The following is an 18680-nucleotide window of genomic DNA, read 5'->3' as shown; positions in this document are numbered from 1 at the left end:
CCTGTGCTGGAGCCCCGCCCCGAGGAGCTGCCCTGCCCATGGGCTGTGCCAGAGCCACGCCCCCAGGAGCTGCCCCGCCCCCGGGCTGTGCCAGAGCCCCGCCCCCAGGAGCTGCCCTGCCCATGCGCTGTGCCAGAGCCCCGCCCCCAGGAGCTCCTCCGCCCCTGCTCTGTTCTGGAGCCCCGCCCCGAGGAGCTGTCCCGACCCCGAGCTGAGCCAGAGCCCCGCCCCCAGGAGCTGCCCGGCACCTGTGATGTATCAGAGCCCCGCCCCATGGAATTTCACCATGTTGGGTCTCTGAGCTTTGTTCTCCTGCCGCCTTCTTCCCAGCACCCCCTGCTCCCTTCCTGTGTCTGCAAACACCGCCCCTTCCAAGGGGCCTGTTGCAGTGCTCGCTGAGGCTGACTCCAGTGGCTGAAGTTGCCTCCATCTCTGCTTCACCTGGAGGGGGAGAGACAAAGAGAGGAGATGGTCCCAGGGTGTGAAACCAGAATCAGGGGGCAAGGAAAGAAGGACTGTTTGGAAAGGTGGGGTTTTTTTTGGGGGGGAGCCAGAGGGATTCAGAAGAAGTTGGGCAGCAGAGGCTCAGGGAAATTGAGGAGAACCTCCTGGGTGTCTCAGTGTTGCCCAGGGTTTGTACAGCACCTTGCATAATATGGGGTCTGATCTCAGTCATGGTCTGTGCAGCACCTGGGAGCCCTGATGTCTGTTTTCCTGATCACAGGCTCTGGGAATGGAGAGAGGGAAACCTCAGCACCTGAAGGTTAATGCAGCCCTGTGTGCAACCCCTGCTAGGGTGATCCGACAGCAAATGTGAAAAATTGGGATGGGGGTGGGGTTAATAGGCACCTATATAAGAAAAAGACCCAAAAATCGGGACATCTAGTCATGCTAGTCCCTGCTGTTCTCAGAAGGGGTCGGCTTAGAGAGGTTTTGGCTACACTTGCAGCTGTCCAGCGCTGAGAGTTAAAGCTGTCTTCCTACAGCTGTTTAGGGAAAGCGCTGCAGTGTGGACACACTGACAGCTACCAGCACTCTGTCATGGCCACATTTGCAGCGCTGTTGGGAGTGGTGCATTATGGGCAGCTATCCCAGCATTCAAGTGGCTGCAATGTGCTTTTCAAAAGAGGAGGGTGGGGTGGAGTGTGACACGGAGCTTGGGGGAGACAGAGCGAGTGGATTTTTGGAGCTGACACTGTGTCAGCTCCCTGCCTGGCAAGTTCAAGCCTCCTCCCCCACCCCTCTCTCATTCACTAAATGCAAATAGCCGCCTTTGTTTTTTTCCTCACAGACCATATAAGCCGCTGATCCAAAACAGACCCCCCCCCCCGTGCCCACCCGGCTGCTTCTCTCCTCAAGCAAACACCAGCTGTGGATGTTCCAAAGGGATCCCCCTGCCTCTGCTCCTTCACTGCAAACAGTAACTGTGTTTGGTTTTTAGAGAAGCAGCTCCGGGAGCCTGGAGCTCACAACAAAACAAACAGAGGCATCACACCAAAACAAAGAGCGTTATCTCTACTTAAAAGCATTATGGGAAGGTTCCGGAGGTCAGTGACAGCGTAGTAAGATTAATCACTGTTTACACTGGCACCCCAGCGCTGCATCACCAGCTCTGTTCTCTTTATTCCTCTCGTCGAGGTGGAGCACATGCAGCACTGTAGCCAGGGAGATCCAGAGCTGTATGTGCCTTGCCAGTGTGGACGGGGAGTAAGTTACAGCGCTGTAAAGCCACCACCTGCACTGTAACTCTGCAGTGTAGCCAAGGCCTGAGTTGTAGTAATAATAGCAGCCAAGAATCCGGTGACACCTTCTAGACTAACAGACGTATTGGAGCATGAGCTGTCGTGGGTGAATACACACTTCATCAGATGCAACAATAGTCCCATATGGGCTAGTGGTCAGGATTACTGGTTTTCACCCAGGTGGCCTGGGTTCAACTTCTGGTGTGGGAAGAGTGCAGAGCTTTTGCCCAGAGTGGAGGCAGGAAATGAAAGGAACAGGAAGGGATCCTGCCAGCAGTGGAGTTAGACAGTGTAGAGAGGGGACCCCAGAAGTGGGGGTGGGGCCGTGGTCTGGAGGGAGATGAGGGAAGGATCCCAGCAGTGCGGGAAGTTGACAACCTGGAGAGCACAGGCCTGGAATGGGGACCTGGAAGAGTGAATGTGTCCCTCTAAACCCATCAACTGCAGACTAGGCAGGCTTGGAAGAATTGTGTAGTTGTTGGTAAATGTCAATTTCTGTGTAAACACACAGCCCAATGGCAAAATATTTCCATCAATAATCATCAAAATTGACAGATGGACAAAGTAAGAAACATGCTGCTTGAGAATTTATCATGTTGTAGGAGCAGCAGTGATCTGTATGCTCTGTATAACCTGTATACTCAAAAGGTCTGTTAAACTCCCCCAGCTTGTGTCCTTTCCCTCTTTGAATGCCTGTGAAGTGGCTTTCCCACTCTCCTTTGTACCTCCAGTGAATGCCCTTCACCCGGCCCATCTGGCCAGTGGTTCGCTGTGTTACATTCTATTGCGCCTCAGGGAGACTGATCTTCATCGCACCGTCCATTGCTGCGCTGTGGGACACTTACCTTAAAGGATCCTGACATCTCCACTGCCAGGCCTGTCCTGGGAGCGTGAGTATGAGTGTGACACTGTCCCCCATCCCTTCTTTTGAGCTTAGCTATCAAGCTAATAAATGTGCTGCTTTCTGCCAAACTCTGGGGGGGAGGGGCATTATTAGTCCTCTCTAAGCTTACTAACTGACCCAATTTTGGGTAACAGAAGCAACAAGGTTTGATCTGTTATTGTACCAAAGGGGGACATGGTTGTCTATAAAGGAGGGTGAAGACTAAATGCCTCTGATGAGAATGGGATTTGAACCCACGCAGGCAGAGCATAATGGGATAGCAGTCCATCACCTTAACCTCTCGGTCACCTCATCTGAGCTGTTAAAAAACGGACAGAAGGAGAAATCTAAGGCCGGCAGAGATAGGGACACGAAGGAGTTTTTAAATACTAAGCGTAAGCAGGGTCTGAATGAGCTCCACTCTCTCACCTAGTGAGGAGCTGGGGAAAGACTTCAGGAACAGACCGTGTTTGCATAGACACATCTACTCTGCCTAGCTATGCAGCATGATGGGGCTGCTTCCCCAAAATGAGCAGTTTGGGATGGTCTTGGGTTACAAATCACTTTAGGATTGAGTGGAATGAAATGTTATTCTCCTTCCTGTATGAGTGAAGGGCAGCAGAACACACCTAGTCCATCCTGATGGAGGGGTAGATGGGTGAGGAATAGCTTTTATTGGACAGCAGAGAAGGATTGAGGACATCACCCTAAACCAGTGGTCCCCAAACATTTCACATTGTGCCCTCTTAGCCATGGCTGTGGCCCCTCGGAAGCCACGGTCAAGAACCGGGGCTGGGAGGAGTGGGGCTGTTGCTTTCTGGGGAGAGGGGTGCGGACAGGGGTAAAGGGGTCGACGCCGGGCTGGGAGCCAGAGTCTCAGGCTGAGGGTGGGGATGGGGAAGAGCTGTGGCAGAGTAGTGCTCCCTCCCTGCCCTCTATGTGGGCTGGCTCAGGTCCTGAGGTGCCCCCATGAATGTTCCTCTGTGTCCCCCTAGGAGTCGCACCCCACATTATGGGGACCACTGAACCCTACTCGCTAAGCCGGGGCTAGTGATGCCAAACACCCGGGAAAGAAAGAACAAGTGTGGGGGCCCCAGCACCAGAACCATGCCTCAACCTTCTTTCTGTGGCTCTACCCCCTTCCACCCATGGCCCCATCCACTGTCACTTCTGTTCCACCCCTTCCCCCACCAGCCCTACCCTATCACTCCTTTACCCCTGCCCCACTGTGGCCCTGAGACCAGAGAAGCTCTGTGCCCCTGCTTTAGCCCCCGGGCTGTAGCAGGGAGTGGGAGCTCCTCCAGCCCTGGGGCTGACATAGGGGAGACTTTTCCAGGGGGACCTAACTTGGCCAGGGCCCCTGATCATGGGCCCCACTGTCCCCTTGGCAGTGCAAGGTTTGGGGAGGCTGAGCCCCCTTGTCATAAACAGATAGTTAAGGGTTAATGTTCTTTTACCTATAAAAGGGTAAAACCAGTAACCTAAAACACCTGACCAGAGGACCAATCAGGAAACAAGACTTTTTCAAATATGGGTGGAGGGAAGTTTGTGTGTGAGTTCTTTGTTCTTTGTCTTGTGTCTGTGGCGTCTCGGCTATGAAAGTGATTTTTCTATCTCCTGCCTTTCTAATCTTCTGTTTCCAAGTTGTAAGTACAAAGATAATAAGACAATAAGTTTATATTGTTTTTTTTTTGTATTTCCATGTGTGTAGATGCTGGAATGTTTAAATTGTATTCTTTTTGGATAAGGCTGTTTATTCATTTTTTTCTTTTAAGCAAATAACCCTGTATTTGTCACCTTAATACAGAGAGACCATTTTTATGTCCTTTTCTTTCTTTTTATATAAAGCTTTCTTTTTAAGACCTGTTGGATTTTTTCTTTAGTGGGGACTCCAGGGAATTGAGTCTGCAGCTCACCAGGGAATTGGTGGGAGGAAGACGTCAGGGGGAAAATCTCGTTGTGTTAGATTTACTAGCCTGACTTTGCATACCCTCTGGATAAGCGGGAAGAGAGATTAGCTATCTTCGTACTTCTATTTCCAGGACTGGAAAGAGGGAGGGGGGAGTCCCTCTGTTTAGATTCACGGAGCTTGCTTCTGTATATCTCTCCAGGAACCCAGGGAGGGAACACCTGGAGGGGAGGAGGGGGAAGGGAAATGGTTTATTCCCCTTTGTTGTTAGACTCAAGGCATCTGAGTCTGGGGGTCCCCCTGGGAAGGATTTGGGGAGACCACAGTGAGCCAGGCACTGTATAAATCCCTGGCTGGTGGCAGCTTTACCAGGTCCAAGCTGGTAACTAAGCTTGGAGGTTTTCATGCTAACACCCATATTTTGGACGCTAAGGTCCAAATCTGGGAAAAAATGTTATGACACCCCTCCCCCCTGAGCCTCCATTACGAGTCGCCCAGGCTACCACTGCTCAGTGTGTGGCCAGTCTCTGTGTTTTCTGCTGCTCGTTCTGGGGAGCCTGGCCGGCCTTAGTGGTGGTGCCCCCCGATAGCCGCCCAGGGCTCCAGGGGTCAAAGGGCACCGTGTGGCAGTGCAAAGGTGCTCACTGCTCTCCCCTGCCCCAATGTTCCTCCATGGGTCCACAGAGGTTTGAGGGGAGTAAGGAGCAACCCTATGTGCTCCATGCGTCCTGGTCACTTTTCCCACTTGGGCTGTGCTGTGAGGGGAGCATCAGAAGCTGCTGCTCTCTTCCTTCCCGCTATGCAGCCCGGCTGAGGAAAGTGACCTGGATGCAGGGAGCTCGGATGATCTCACTTCTTGCCCCCACATCCCACAGCCCCTAGGGGTGCCCAGATGAGCAGCGTTCCAGGGAGGAGTGGGGGGCAGCAATGCCAGCTGCACCATGCACACAGGTCAGTCTCCCCATGTGGGTGCAGGAGGGCGTGCAAGGGTTTCTGTGATGCCTATTCTATCAATATCGTCACTCAATACCAGGCACTCAAATTCACCAGTCTTAGTACTTAGACGTTTAGCGTTTGAATTTAAGCACTTCTAAAATGTGTCCCATTTTAGCTGTCTGCTATTACATGATGTAATTGAGGGAGACTCTTTCATTTCACTGTTTCTCATCAGAACCTACCTGTACATTATCATCTTCCATCCTCTCCACCTTACTAGGCTATAGAGAATCCCTGTGAATAGTTCCTCTCCTAACGGATGTCTCTGTCTGAACCCTGTGCTCCTCAGCGCCTGTCGGCTTTCCCCAGCTCTAAGGCTCTGTCTACACCGCGCACCTTACCACGGTGCAGCTGTGCCACTCTAACCATGCCATTGTAAGGTGCGCTGTGTGGCCGTCCTTATCTCTGAGAGAGAGCTTCCCCGGCAACAAAGCCAAACTACCTCCAATGAGGGGCAGGAGCTTTGTCACCGGGAGCACAGCTCCACCTATGATGCGCTGTTCACACTGCCGCTTTTCATGGCTCAAATTTTGGCATTCGGGGAGTGTTTTTTCTCACCGCAGAGAGACAAAATTTTTAGCAACAAAAGCCGAAATTAAAAAAAAACTCCTCTGCAATCTATTTAATTTTACCTTTATACAACCTTTATACTGCCTCCAGTTCTGGTATCCTCATTTGAAAAAGATGATGTGAAATTGGTGCTAGGGCAGCAAAGAGCCACCAAATGTTCTGAGGGCTGGAGAAAAATGCCTTCCAGTGAGCTATTGAAAGAGCTCAACCTGTTTAGCTTCTCAAAAGAAGATTGAAAGGTGATTTCATTGAAATTTTGAAGGGCCTTAATGGAGAGAAAAGATTGGGTATTTACGGGCTCTTGAATGGAGCAGAGAAAGGCATAACAAGACCCAATGGCTGGAAAGTGAAAAGAGACAAATTCATATTACAACTGAGGCACAATAGTCAACAGCGAGGATGATTCACAACAGGAGCAAGCTACCAAGGAAAGTGGTGGATTCACCATCTCCTGATGTCATTTAATGAAGACTAGATGCCTTTCTGGAATGTGTTTGCCCCCAAAGTAGCTGTTATGTCATACAGGAGGCCTGTGATACGCAGGTTAGATGCTCTAATGGTGTCTTCTGACCATGAAGTCGACTAATTTCTGAAAAACTGAGTGTAGCATTGGAGTAGCGTCTGATGTTTTCCTGTCTAGCCGGCTTGCTGCCTAGAACGAACGCTCCTTGAGTGGGGTGATCCACAGGGAGTAGCTCAAACCTCCAAAGTGCCTGGCCAGGGGCAGGACATTAGCCCAGCAATGGAGGGGTGTGGCAGTGACATCACAAAGGCCTTTTGCAGGACCTCAGACTATTGGTCAAAGGTGGTGGGGAGGTGGTGACCTCACAGAGAGATGCTGACATCAGCCAGGCAGGACAGGGGCGAGGGGCCAGGGAAACCTCAGAGACCTCTGTGGCTTTGCTTCAGCACGTTTCCTTCTCCAGGTCTCTCTTTGAGGACTGAGAGATTATTTGGGGTCATGGACGTGAGCGCCAGGAGGAACCTCTTTCGAGTTTCCTCCTTCCCTTGTAGTGATTTTACTAGAAAACAGCCGTCCCTGTTTAGAAGGTAAGAGCCTCCTGGAGGTTTGAAACCTGTTCAGTCTGATCTATCTGGTGACAAGTGAATTCTAGGCATGGAAAACACGCGCTTAAGGAGGCAGAATTTTATTGCACACCTGGGATTTTGTCCCTTAGAATTGCTGGGGCCATTAGGGTTTGTCCTTTTTGTTTCACCTCTTCCTCCATCCCTCCCTCCTCTTCTTCTCTTGTTTCTTTTGTCCTTTCTCCTGTTCCCTTCCCAAAAACAGGACGGAGGTGTGTGTGTGTGTGTGTTGCAGGGAAGTCCTCTGCAGCTCCCACTATGGAAGGTCCACCCAAAAATGTGGGACTGAAATAGTACTCGGGCAGTGATCCCCACCGGTGACCTGGGCCATCCTTTGGGCTCTCTGGTGAGAACCCTCAGTCTCCCGTCCTCAGTCTCTACCCTGATTGGTTGAGCAGGGGGTTATTGACAGGGAGGAGACTCAGGTCCTTGTTGTTCTCTTTTAAGATCAAGTAAATAAGTCAGAACCAGTTCTATCTTTGATTAATTTTGCTGCTTCTCTGCATTAATTGTCTCTGAGCAGTTAATGATTCCCTCTAACATTGCAGTTCTCCTCAAATACTTGCTCAGTAATTACTGTCACGGTTGTTGGTCTGGAGCTCATCTGAGAGCACAGTATTCAGGTCATTCAATGTCTGAAATTCAAGATCCGATGGTTTGTTTGAAAATCAGGGCTCTTGGGTCCTATTCCCAACACTGCCTCTGACGGGCTGTGTGACCTAAGACAAGTCAATTCTCCTTTCTCAGCCTTAGCTTCTCCCTCTTTCAAGTAGGGATAATAATGATCCGCTCTTACCTACCTCATGGTGGGTGAAGGATGCGGATCCATTTGGGAGTGTCACTAGAAGTAGTGCATAATATGAAGTTTCCCATCATGTTTACTCAGAGCAGATTATGACATAATAGATTAGCTGAAATAGTCTATTTTATCTGTATTTTTTTATTTTGAAATTGTTAATAGTAGCAACGACTTAGCTCAGATTGAAGCATCTTATCTAATGGTTGAGATGTAAGTGTCTTCTCTTTGTGTGTGAGGAGACAATTTAACACACTCTGACAAAGAGGAGATGCTTTTGTTTTGCAACAAAATATTTTTGCAAAGATCTTTCATCCCACTTGTTATGATTTTGAGAAACAAACTGGTTTAGTCTAAATGGGATTTTCGGACAGAAAAGGTTTGAATGAAATTTTCCCACCATCTCGATTCCTGGGCTCTGGGGTGTTTTCATTTGTTAGAACAGGAGTCAGAACTGGTTGCTTCTGTTTCTGGCTCTGCCATCGCCTTGTTGTGTAGGCCTTGGGTAGGTCACTTCCCTTCTCCCATCTGTCCAATCGGAACAGGAACAGTTCTCGAACTATGGGCAGTTTAGAGCCCAAGTGAGATAAGGGGTATTAAAGCCCTCTGTGAAGGAGAAAGGGGAGTTTCACAGTGTTTAGCACCAAGGAATTCTAAAGTTTGCTAAAATGTCTAGTCTGTGGAAACAAGAAATGGTCGGGGCCAAACTTATTAACCACTGCCTTTTTAAAGCCCATTCAAAGATGTGAGTCCCTATCTTTTAGGTACCTGTGGTTCTTTGCCAACACCAGAGAAGAGGTTCCTGCCTCCGTTTTTGTGGCCTTAACAAACGGTGTTGTGCCCCAGTTCTTGTCTGAGACCCCTGAAAAAGAACATCTTCCCATCCATGAACAAGACAGGACCTATCTTTCAAAAGGGAACAAAAATACCTCTGGGACTTACAGACTAGCTAGCCTGACTGCCATAGCTGGAGAGATCCTGCAATACATTCTTAAACACTCAGTTTGTCAGCAGCACCTACAGGATGATTTGGTTCTTATGACTAGTGAGCGTGGAATTGTCAAGAACAAATCATTCCAAACCAATCCTCTTTCCTTCTTTGGCAGGGTTCTGGGCCTGGTAGAGGTGAGTAAACAATAGATGGGATCTAGCTTGGTGTTACTAAGGCTTTTGACACAGTCCCATAGGACATTCTCAGAAGCAAACGAGGGAAATGTAGTCCAGCTGCAATCAGTGTAATGTGGGTGCAGAGCTGTTTGAAAGCCAAGACTCCAGGAGCCCTTCTCCATGTTTAGCTGCCCAACGGGGAGGGTGAACCTAGTGGGTCTGGCAGGGATCAGTCCGGTGTCAGGTACTATTCTATATTTTCATGAATGATTTGGAAAATGGAGTGGAGAGCATGCTCCTAAAGTTTACAAATGACACCAAGCACTTTGGAGCACAGGATTGAAATTCAAAACACCCATAACAAATTGGAGACTTAGTCTTCTTGAGCTAAACTCCATGGTTAGGGCTCTCTCTCTACACTGGGCTGAAGTGAAAGCCCAGAGCCAAGCACTCCTCCTGGGCAGTGAGCTCCGACCTTGATTGGTCAGATGCTGCTTAGCACTGTCAGAGCAGCTTTTGCTGGGAGATTCTCCCAGCACTTTCCAATAGCGGGAAGGTATGAAATCCCCATTTGACTGCTGGGGACAGAGCCCGAGAGTGGGGAGCAACTTGCCCAAAGTCCCCAGGAAAAGGAAAACAACCAGCAGAGAAACCAATAGGAAACCCAGCAATGGAACTCAGGAGTCCTGGGGGTGTGCTGTGGTGACCAGTTTTCCCAATTTTATAGGGACAGTCCGAATTTTGGGGTCTCATCTAGGATCCTATTACCCCCCACGCCGTCCCGATTTTTCACACTTGCTGTCTGGTCACCCTAAGGTGTGCACATGTGTGGGTCCCAGCTGCTCCCTGCCCTCCTCATTGAAGCAGATGTGCAGGGTTACTGCCCTGGGAAGTGCAGGGCACCAGTGGATGTGGGGTTGGCTGGAGGTAGGGTCTGGCTTCAGGCAAGGCAAGGGCTGCGTGGCTGGCTGGCTTCAGGCAGGGGGGTGCATCAGGGGATGGCTGGAGACAGGGCAGGGAGGATGCGGCTGGTGCAGGCAAAGCAGAAGGTACAGGGCTGGCTGGAGACAGAGGCTGACTGCCGGCAGGGCAGGGCAGGGGGTGCAGGGCTGGCTGCAGGCAGGGCGTGGGGCAGGGCCGGTGCAAGGAAGTTTCATGCCCTAGGCGAAACTTCCACCTTGCACCCTCCCCCCCCCGCACCCCTGCCCTGAGGCGCCCCACCCGTGGCAGCTCCCCCCTCCACCGTGAGGCTCCCCTCTTGTGGCAACTCTCCTGCTCTGCCCTGCGGCACCCCCCTCGCCCGAGCTCACCCCTGCTCCGAGCACGAGCACCCCAAGCACGCCGTGGCCGCTTCACTTCTCCCACCTCCAAGGCTTGCGGCGCCTAAGCCTGCCAGGCAGTCAAGCACCCTCCTCTCAGCCACAGCAGCCCTGACAGTTGACAACAGAGGCACCTTAACTCCTGAGTTCCTTCAATGTGTCCCCCTTGGGGGTCCAGCTCCGATCACCAGATACTCGGGGTATGTCTATACCACCTGCCGAATCGGTGGGCAGCGATCGATCCAGCGGGCGTTGAAATATCGCGTCTAGTGTAGATGCAATATTTTGAGTGCTCTCCCCTCGCCTGCTGTACTCCAGCTCGGTGAGAGGCACAGGCAGAGTCTACGGGGAGCTGCAGCAATCAACTCACCGAGACTGTGACACTGCTGGATTCACCCTCAGCTCCTGGGATCTTTCTGCTCCAAAGGCTCCAGAGGCCTGGGGTTGGGAGGGCGTCACTGCACAGTCTGAAACACAAGGGAGGATTCTGGAATTGAAGGAAGGAGCAAAAAATGGAGAGGAAAGAAACAGAGAGAAAACGCCTCATCTCTCTCCCCTCCCTGTCCCAGCAAGAAATGTTACCAAGGATCAGCGTTAGGGGAAATGGTGCCCTGGGTAAAACTTAGACTTTGGCACTTCCCCATCGCCCCTAGACGATCCCTCTCTCCCTTTACCCCCTAGCTCCGGCACTCCCAACCCTTGTGCCTCCTTCACCCCAACTCCTGCCCCCTCCTGTGCCCTAACCCCTACACTGTGTCCCCTTTGCCCTTAACTCCCATACTCCCCTCTTGTGCCACCAACCACTGCCCTCTCCTGAACCCTCTTGACCCCTAACCCCTGCACCCCTTCCTGTGCCACCAGCCACTGCCCCCTCCTGAATTCCCTTCGCCCCTAACCCCTGCACCCCCTCCTGTGCCACCAGCCACTGCCCCTCTCCTGCACCCCCTTCACCCTAATACTACACCTCCTCCTGTGCCACCAGCCACTGCCCCTCTCCTGCACCTCCTTCACCCCTAACCCCTGCACCCCTTCCTGTACCACCAGCCACTGCCCCCTCCTGAACTCTCTTCACCCCTAACCCCTGCGCCCCCTCCTGTGCCACCAGCCACTGCCCCTCTCCTGAACCCCCTTCACCCCTAACCTCTGCACCCCCTCCTGTGCCACCAGCCACTGACCCTCTCCTGCACCCCCTTCACCCCTAACCACTGCGCCCCAACCCCTGCCCCTCTTCTCATCCCCTTCACCCTAATCCCTCCACCCCCTACTGTGCCACCAGCCACTGACCCTCTCCTGCACCCCCTTCACCCCTAACCCATGCACCCCCTCCTGTGCCACCAGCCACTGCCATCTCCTGCACCCCCTTCACCCCTAACCCCTGCACCCCTTCCTGTGCCACCAGCCACTGCCCCATCCTGAATTCCCTTCACCCCTAACCCCTGCACCCCCTCCTGTGCCACCAGCCACTGCCGCTCTCCTGCACCCCCTTCACCCCAACCCCTTCCCCCGCTCTTTTGTCCCCAACCCCTGCGCCCCCTCCTGCACCCACGTGCGGAGAGTGATCTGTGTGCATGGAGCATCTAGCATTGCTCCTCCCTGGGATGCTGCTCCTCCGGGTACCCCTAGGGGCTGTGGGGGTGGGGAGATGAGAAGTGACGTCATCCGAGCTCCCTGCATCCAGGTCACTTTCCTCAGCTGGGCTGCATAAGGGGAGGGCAGAGAGCAGCAGCTTCTGATGCTCCCTTCACAGCACAGCCCAGGTGGGGAAAGTGAACAGGACGCATGGAACACATAGTGTTGCTCCTCACTCCCCCCAACCCTCTATGGGCCCATGGAGGAGCATTGGGGCAGGGGAGAGCAGTGAGCACCTTTGCACTGCCACACGGTGCCCTTTGACCCCCTGGAGCCTTGGGTGGCTGCTGGGGGCCCCACCCCTAGTGCCGGCCAGGCTCCCCAGCACAAGCAGCAGAAAACACAGGGAGACTGGCCCCACACTGAGCAGCGGTAGCCTGGGCGGCACGTAATGGAGGTCGGGGGGGCTCAGTCTCCCCAAACCTTGCATCAGCAAGGGGACAGTGGGGCCCATGACTGGGACCCCGGCCAAATTAGGCCACCCTGCAAAAGTCTCCCCTATGTCAGCCCCAGGGGTGGAGGAGCTCCCACTCCCTGCTACAGCCCAGGGGCTGCAGCAGGGGTACGGAGCTTCTCTGGTCTCAGGGCCGCAGCGGGGCAGGGGTAAAGGAGTGACAGGGTGGGGCTGGTGGGGGAAGGGGTGGAACAGAGGTGATAGTGGATGGGGCTATGGGTGGAAGGGGGCAGAGCCACAGACAGAAGGGGGTGCATGGTTCTGGTGCTGGGGCCCCCACACTTGTTCTCCCTTTCCCTGGGCTTTGGCATCTCTAGCCCCTGCTTAGCGAGTAGGGTTCAGTGGTCCCCATAATGTGGGGTATGACTTCTAGGGAGACACAAAGGAACATTCATGGGGGCACCTCAGGGCCTGAGTCAGCCCCCATGGAGGGCAGGGAGGAAGCACCACTCAGCCCCACTCTGACCCAGCTCTTCCGCAACCCCACCCTCAGTCTGGGCCTCTGGATCCCAGCCCAGCGATGACCCCCTTGACCCTGTCCGCATCCCTCTCCCCAGCAAGCAACAGCCCCACTCCCAGCCCTGCTTCTCGACCGTGGCTTCCGAGGGGCCACAGCCATGGCTAAGAGGGCACAATATGAAATATTTGGGGACCACTGTTTTAGCGTGATGTCCTCAATCCTTCTCTGCAGTCCAATAAAAGCTATTCCTCACCCATCTACCCCTTCATCAGGATGGACTAGGTCTGTTCTGCTGCCCTTCACTCATACAGGAAGGAGACAAACATTTTATTCCACTCAATCCTAAAGTGATTTGTAACCCAAGACCATCCCAAACTGGTCATTTTGGGGAAGCGGCCCCATCATGCTGCATAGCTAGGCAGAGTAGGTGTGTCTATGCAAACACGGTCTGTTCCTGAAGTCTTTCCCCAGCTCCTCACTAGATGTGAGGGGGAGCTCATTCAGACCCTGCTTACGCTTAGTATTTAAAAACTCCTTCGTGTCCCTATCTCTGTTGGCCTTAGATTTCTCCTCCTGTCAGTTTTGTTACAGCTCAGATGAGGTGGCCCAGTGGTTAAGGTGATGGACTGCTAATCCGTTGTTCTCTGCATGCATGGGTTCAAATCTCCTTCTCACTGGATGCATTTAGTCTTGACTCTTCCTTTATAGACAACCATCTCCCCACTTGGTTCAATAACAGACACAACAATGTTGCTTCTTGCAAACAAAAACCTTCTCAGAAACTCCAACACACCCCCGGCTTTAAATAAAATGTCTTATCCCAGATTTCTAAAAAAATGTCTCTAGTTCTGTATTTCGTAGTTTTTATCTTAAAAGCTAATGTTTCCTCAAGCTGAATAAGGCAACGCTTCATAGGAAAATGTTAGAAATGGTAGGGGAGAAATAGGAAATGAAAAAGCCCCTTTTCTCAGGAGACACAAACTCGACTCCCTCCTGTCTCTATCACCAGTGGATTTTGCCTCCCTCCTTCTGAGGTGTAAATAAAATAAAGAGGAGACAAGGTGGTCTGGCACAAACAAAGGTAAGTGTAGTCAGGGTAAAGGTACAGAAAGCTGGGGGAACAGGGGAAAATGCAAACTTAATGAATACAATGAAACAGTGACTGGGTTTGGGAGATTAACGCTCAGGCCCATAAACCCTCCCTTGGAAACTAGAAAACACTAAACAATGCCCCAACACAGAAACCTTTCCCCACTGTTCAGGTGCAGTGGATCCCAGGTGCCGGCTCGATGCCCAGGACCTTCCACTCTCCCGCTGATTTAGAACCGTTGAGGAGGAGCACTGGGGAGTCCAGACGACGGTTGGGTTTCGTTGCTGGCACGGAGGCCCTCTGGGATGCTGGACACCAGGAATGCAGGATGGCAGGAATGGGGGTGACAGGCCTCCTGTTCCTCAGTCTCACGGTGGGACCGAGGGGGTTCTTCACTCTCCAGCTTGGGAGCACTGTGAAGACACGACCGTGGACGGGTGACTCAGAGATTCCCTCCTTCCTCATCACTGCACAACTGTTATCTTTTGTCTGAGCCAGGCAGAGTTTATCTTCATCACGTTCTATCCATCCAATTCTCAAAGTGTCATGTGATGAAGCATTCTCCGTTGTCTGTGCTTGGAGATGATGCTTTGACTTCTTTAATCCTCTATCAGAGTCGCTATGAGTGGAGATGAAAGTGTCAAAGACCTGGGAGAGGAATTCAAATGGATCCCAAACACAGTGCGATCATTGGGAGTTTAAATCCCAGGTTCCATCTATTGGCAAAGCCACTTCTAACAAGGTAGCTGTTTTGTCCCCCATTATGGCACAAGTTTGAAATATGGGCAGCATAGAGCCAATATTCATAACATCAACTACAAAAATGATACACATCTAGAGATAGCATCATTATAATCAGCCAATCAGAACCTCTCCATAGACCCCTTACAAAACAACCTTTCTACAATATTGACTGCAAATATAGAACAGTGGTCGCAACGGTTATCTGTACAGTTACAGATTATGTCAATAACGTCACAGGAGGTGACATGGCATCAGTGAGACTGATATTGGAATAGCTTTCATTTTTGGTGTCCTCATTTGAAAAAGATGTTGTGAAATTGGAGCTAGGGCAGCAAAGAGCTACCAAATGTTCTGAGGGCTGGAGAAAAATACCTTCTAGTGAGCTATTGAAAGAGCTCAAGCTGTTTAGGTTATGAAAAGAAGATTGAAAGGTGACTTCGCTGAAGTGTTGAAGTGCCTTAATGGAGAGAAAAGATTGGTTATTAAAGGGCTCTTGAATCTAGCAGAGAAAGGCCTAACAAGACCCAATGATTGGAAGGTGAAAAGAGACAAATTCCTATTACAACTAAGGCACAAATAGTCAACAGCGAGGATGATTCACCACAGGAACAAGCTACCAAGGAAAGTGGTGGATTCACCATCTCCTGATGTCATTTAATGAAGACTAGATGCCTTTCTGGAATGTGTTTGCCCCCAAAGTAGCTCTTGTGTCATACAGGAGGCCTGTGACATGCAGGGGGTCAGATTAGATGATCTAATGGTCTCTTCTGGCCAGAAAGTCGACTAATTTCTGAAAAACTGAGTGTAGCATTGGGAGCAGCGTCTGATGTTTTCCTGTCTAGCCGGCTTGCTGACTAGAATGAACGCTCCTTGAGTGGGGTGATCCACAGGGAGTAGCTCAAACCTCCAAAGGTCCAGGCCAGGGGCAGGACATTGGCACAGCAAAGGAGGGATGTGGCAGTGACATCACAAAGGCCTTTTGCAGGACCTAAGACTTATTGGTCCAAGGTGGTGGGGAGGTGGTGACCTCACAGAGAGATGCTGACATCAGCAAGGCAGGACAGGGGTGAGGGGCCAGGGTAACCTCAGAGACCCCTGTGGCTTTGCTTCAGCAAGTCTCCTTCTCCAGGTCTCTCTTTGAGGACTGAGAGAGTATTCGGGTTCACGGATGTGAGCACCAGGAGGAACCTCTTTCGAGGTTTCTCCTTCCAATTTAGTGATTTTACTAGAAAACAGCCGTCCCTGTTTAGAAGGTAAGAGCCTCCTGGAGGTTTGAAAGCTGTTCAGTCTGATCCATCTGGTGACAGGTGAATTCGAGGCATGGAAAACACGAGCTTAAGGAGGCAGAATTTTATTCTGCAGCTTGGATTTTGTCCCTTAGAATCACTGGGGACATTAGGGTTTGTCCTTTTTGTTTCACCTCTTCCTCCATCGCTCCCTCCCTCCTTTCTCTTCTCTTGCTTCCTTTGTCCTTTTACCTGTTCCCCTCCCAACACCAGGAGGGAGGGGGAGAGAGAGAGTGTGTGTGTGGTTTTTTTAGTTTTTTGCAGGGCAGTGCTCTGCAGTTCTCACTGTGGGAGGTCTACCCAAAAATGTGAGGCGGAACTATTGCTCGGGAAGTGATCCCCACTGGTGACCTGGGCCATCCTTTGGGCTCTCTGGTGAGATCCCTCAGCCTCCCCTCCTCAGTCTCTACCCTGATTTGCTGAGCCGGGGGTTATTGACAAGGAGGAGACTCAGGTCCTTGTTTTTCTCTTTATAAGTCAAATCCATTTCTATGTTTGATGAATTTTGCCGCTTCTCTGCATTAGTTGTCTCTGAGCAGTTCATGATTCTCTCTAACATTGCAGTTCTCCTCAAATACTTGCTGAATAGTTACTGTCACTGTTGTTGGTCTGGAGCTCATCTGAGAGCACTTTATTCAGGTCATTCAGTGTCTGAAATTCAAGATCCAATGGGTAGTTTGAAAATCAGGGCTCTTGGGTCCTGTTCCCAACTCTGCCTCTGACTGGCTGTATGACCTAAAACAAGTCAATTCTCCTTTCTCAGCCTTAGCTTCTCCCTCTTTCAAGTAGAAATAATAATGATCCGCTCTTACCTACCTGACGGTGGGTGGAGGATGGGGATCCATTGGAGAGTGTCACTAGGAGTAGGGCATAATATGAGGTGTCCTATCACGTTTACTCAGAGCAGATTAACACGTAATAGAATAGCTGAAATAGTCTATTTTATTAGCATTTTTTTATTTTGAAATTGTTAAGAGCAGCAATGACTTAGCTCAGACTGAAGCATCTTATCTAATGTTTGAGATCTAAGTGTCTCCTCTTTGTGTGCGAGGAGACAATTTAACACACTCTGACAAACAGGAGATGCTTTTGTTTTGCAATACAATATTTTTGCAAAGAACTTTCATCCCACTTGTTATGATTTTGAGAAACAAACCGGATTAGCCTGAATGGGATTTTCTGACAGAAATGGATTCAATGAAATTTCCCCACCATCTCGATTCCTGAGCTCTATCCCTGCCTCTGAGGGGGTTATTGTCTGTTAGAACAGGAGTCAGGACTGATGGCTTCTCTTTCTGGCTGTGCCACCACCTTACTGTGTAGGCGCTTGGGTAGGTCACTTCCCTTCTCTGCACCTCAGGCTCCTCCCATCAGTCCAATGGGAACAGGGACAGTTCTCAAACTCCGGGCAGTTGTGAGCCTGAGTGAGATAAGGGGCGTTAAAGCCCTCTGTGAAGGAGAAAGGGGAGTTTCACAGTGTTTAGCACCAAGGAATTCTAAAGTTTGCTAAAATGTCTAGTCTATGGAAACAAGAAATGGTCGGGGCCAATTTTTAACCAGTGCCTTTTTAAAAGCCCATTCAGGGATGTGAGTCCCTGTCTTTCAGGTACCTGGGGTTCTTTGCCAGCAGGAGAGAAGAGGTTCCTGCCTCCTTTTTTGTGGCCTTGACAAACCAGGTGCTGTGCCCCAGTTCTCGTCTGAGATCCCTGAAAAAGAACATCTTCCCATCCATGAACAAGACAGGACCTTTCTCTTAAAGGGGAACAAAGAGACCCCTGAGACTTACAGACTAGCTAGCCTCACTGCCATTGCTGGAGAGATCCTGAAATACATTCTTAAGCACTCAGTTTGTCAGCAGCACCTACAGAATAGTTTGGTTCTTAGGACTAGTGAGCATGGATTTGTCAAGAACAAATCATTCCAAACCAATCCTCTTTCCTTCTTTGGCAGGGTTTTGGGCCTGGTGGAGGTGGGTAAACGGTAGATGGGATCTAGCTTGGGGTTGCTAAGGCTTTTCACACAATCCGGTAGCACATTCTCACAAGCAAACGAGGGAAATGCAGTCCAGCTGTAATCAGTGTAATGTTGGTGCAGAGCTGGTTGAAAGCCAAGACTCCAGGAGCCCTTCTCCATGTTTGGCTGTCCAACGGAGAGGGTGTACCTAGTGGGTCCGGCAGGGATCAGTCCGTGGTCAGATACTATTCAATATTTTCATGAATGATTTGGAAAATGCAGTGGAGAGCATGCTTCTAAAATTTGCAACTGACACCAAGCACTTAGGAGCACAGGGTTGGAATTCAAAACGCCCTTAACAAATTGGACACTTGGTCTTCTTGAGCCAAACTCCATGGTTGGGCGCCTCTCTCTAGACTGGGCTGAAGTGAAACCCCAGAGCCAAACACTCCTCCCAGGTACCGAGCTCTGACCTTGAATGGTCAGATGCTGCTTAGCACTGTCAGAGCAGCTTTTGCTGGGGGATTCTCCCAGCACTTTCCAATAGCGGGAAGGTATGAAATCCCCATTTGACTGCTGGGGACAGAGCCCTAGAGTGTGGAGCAACTTGCCGAAAGTCCCCCCAGGAAAAGGAAAACAACCAGCAGTGGAACCAA

Source organism: Gopherus flavomarginatus, chromosome 6 (genome assembly GCF_025201925.1).
Source record: "Gopherus flavomarginatus isolate rGopFla2 chromosome 6, rGopFla2.mat.asm, whole genome shotgun sequence".
Taxonomy (NCBI): domain Eukaryota; kingdom Metazoa; phylum Chordata; order Testudines; family Testudinidae; genus Gopherus; species Gopherus flavomarginatus.
This window is presented reverse-complemented; position numbering follows the sequence as displayed.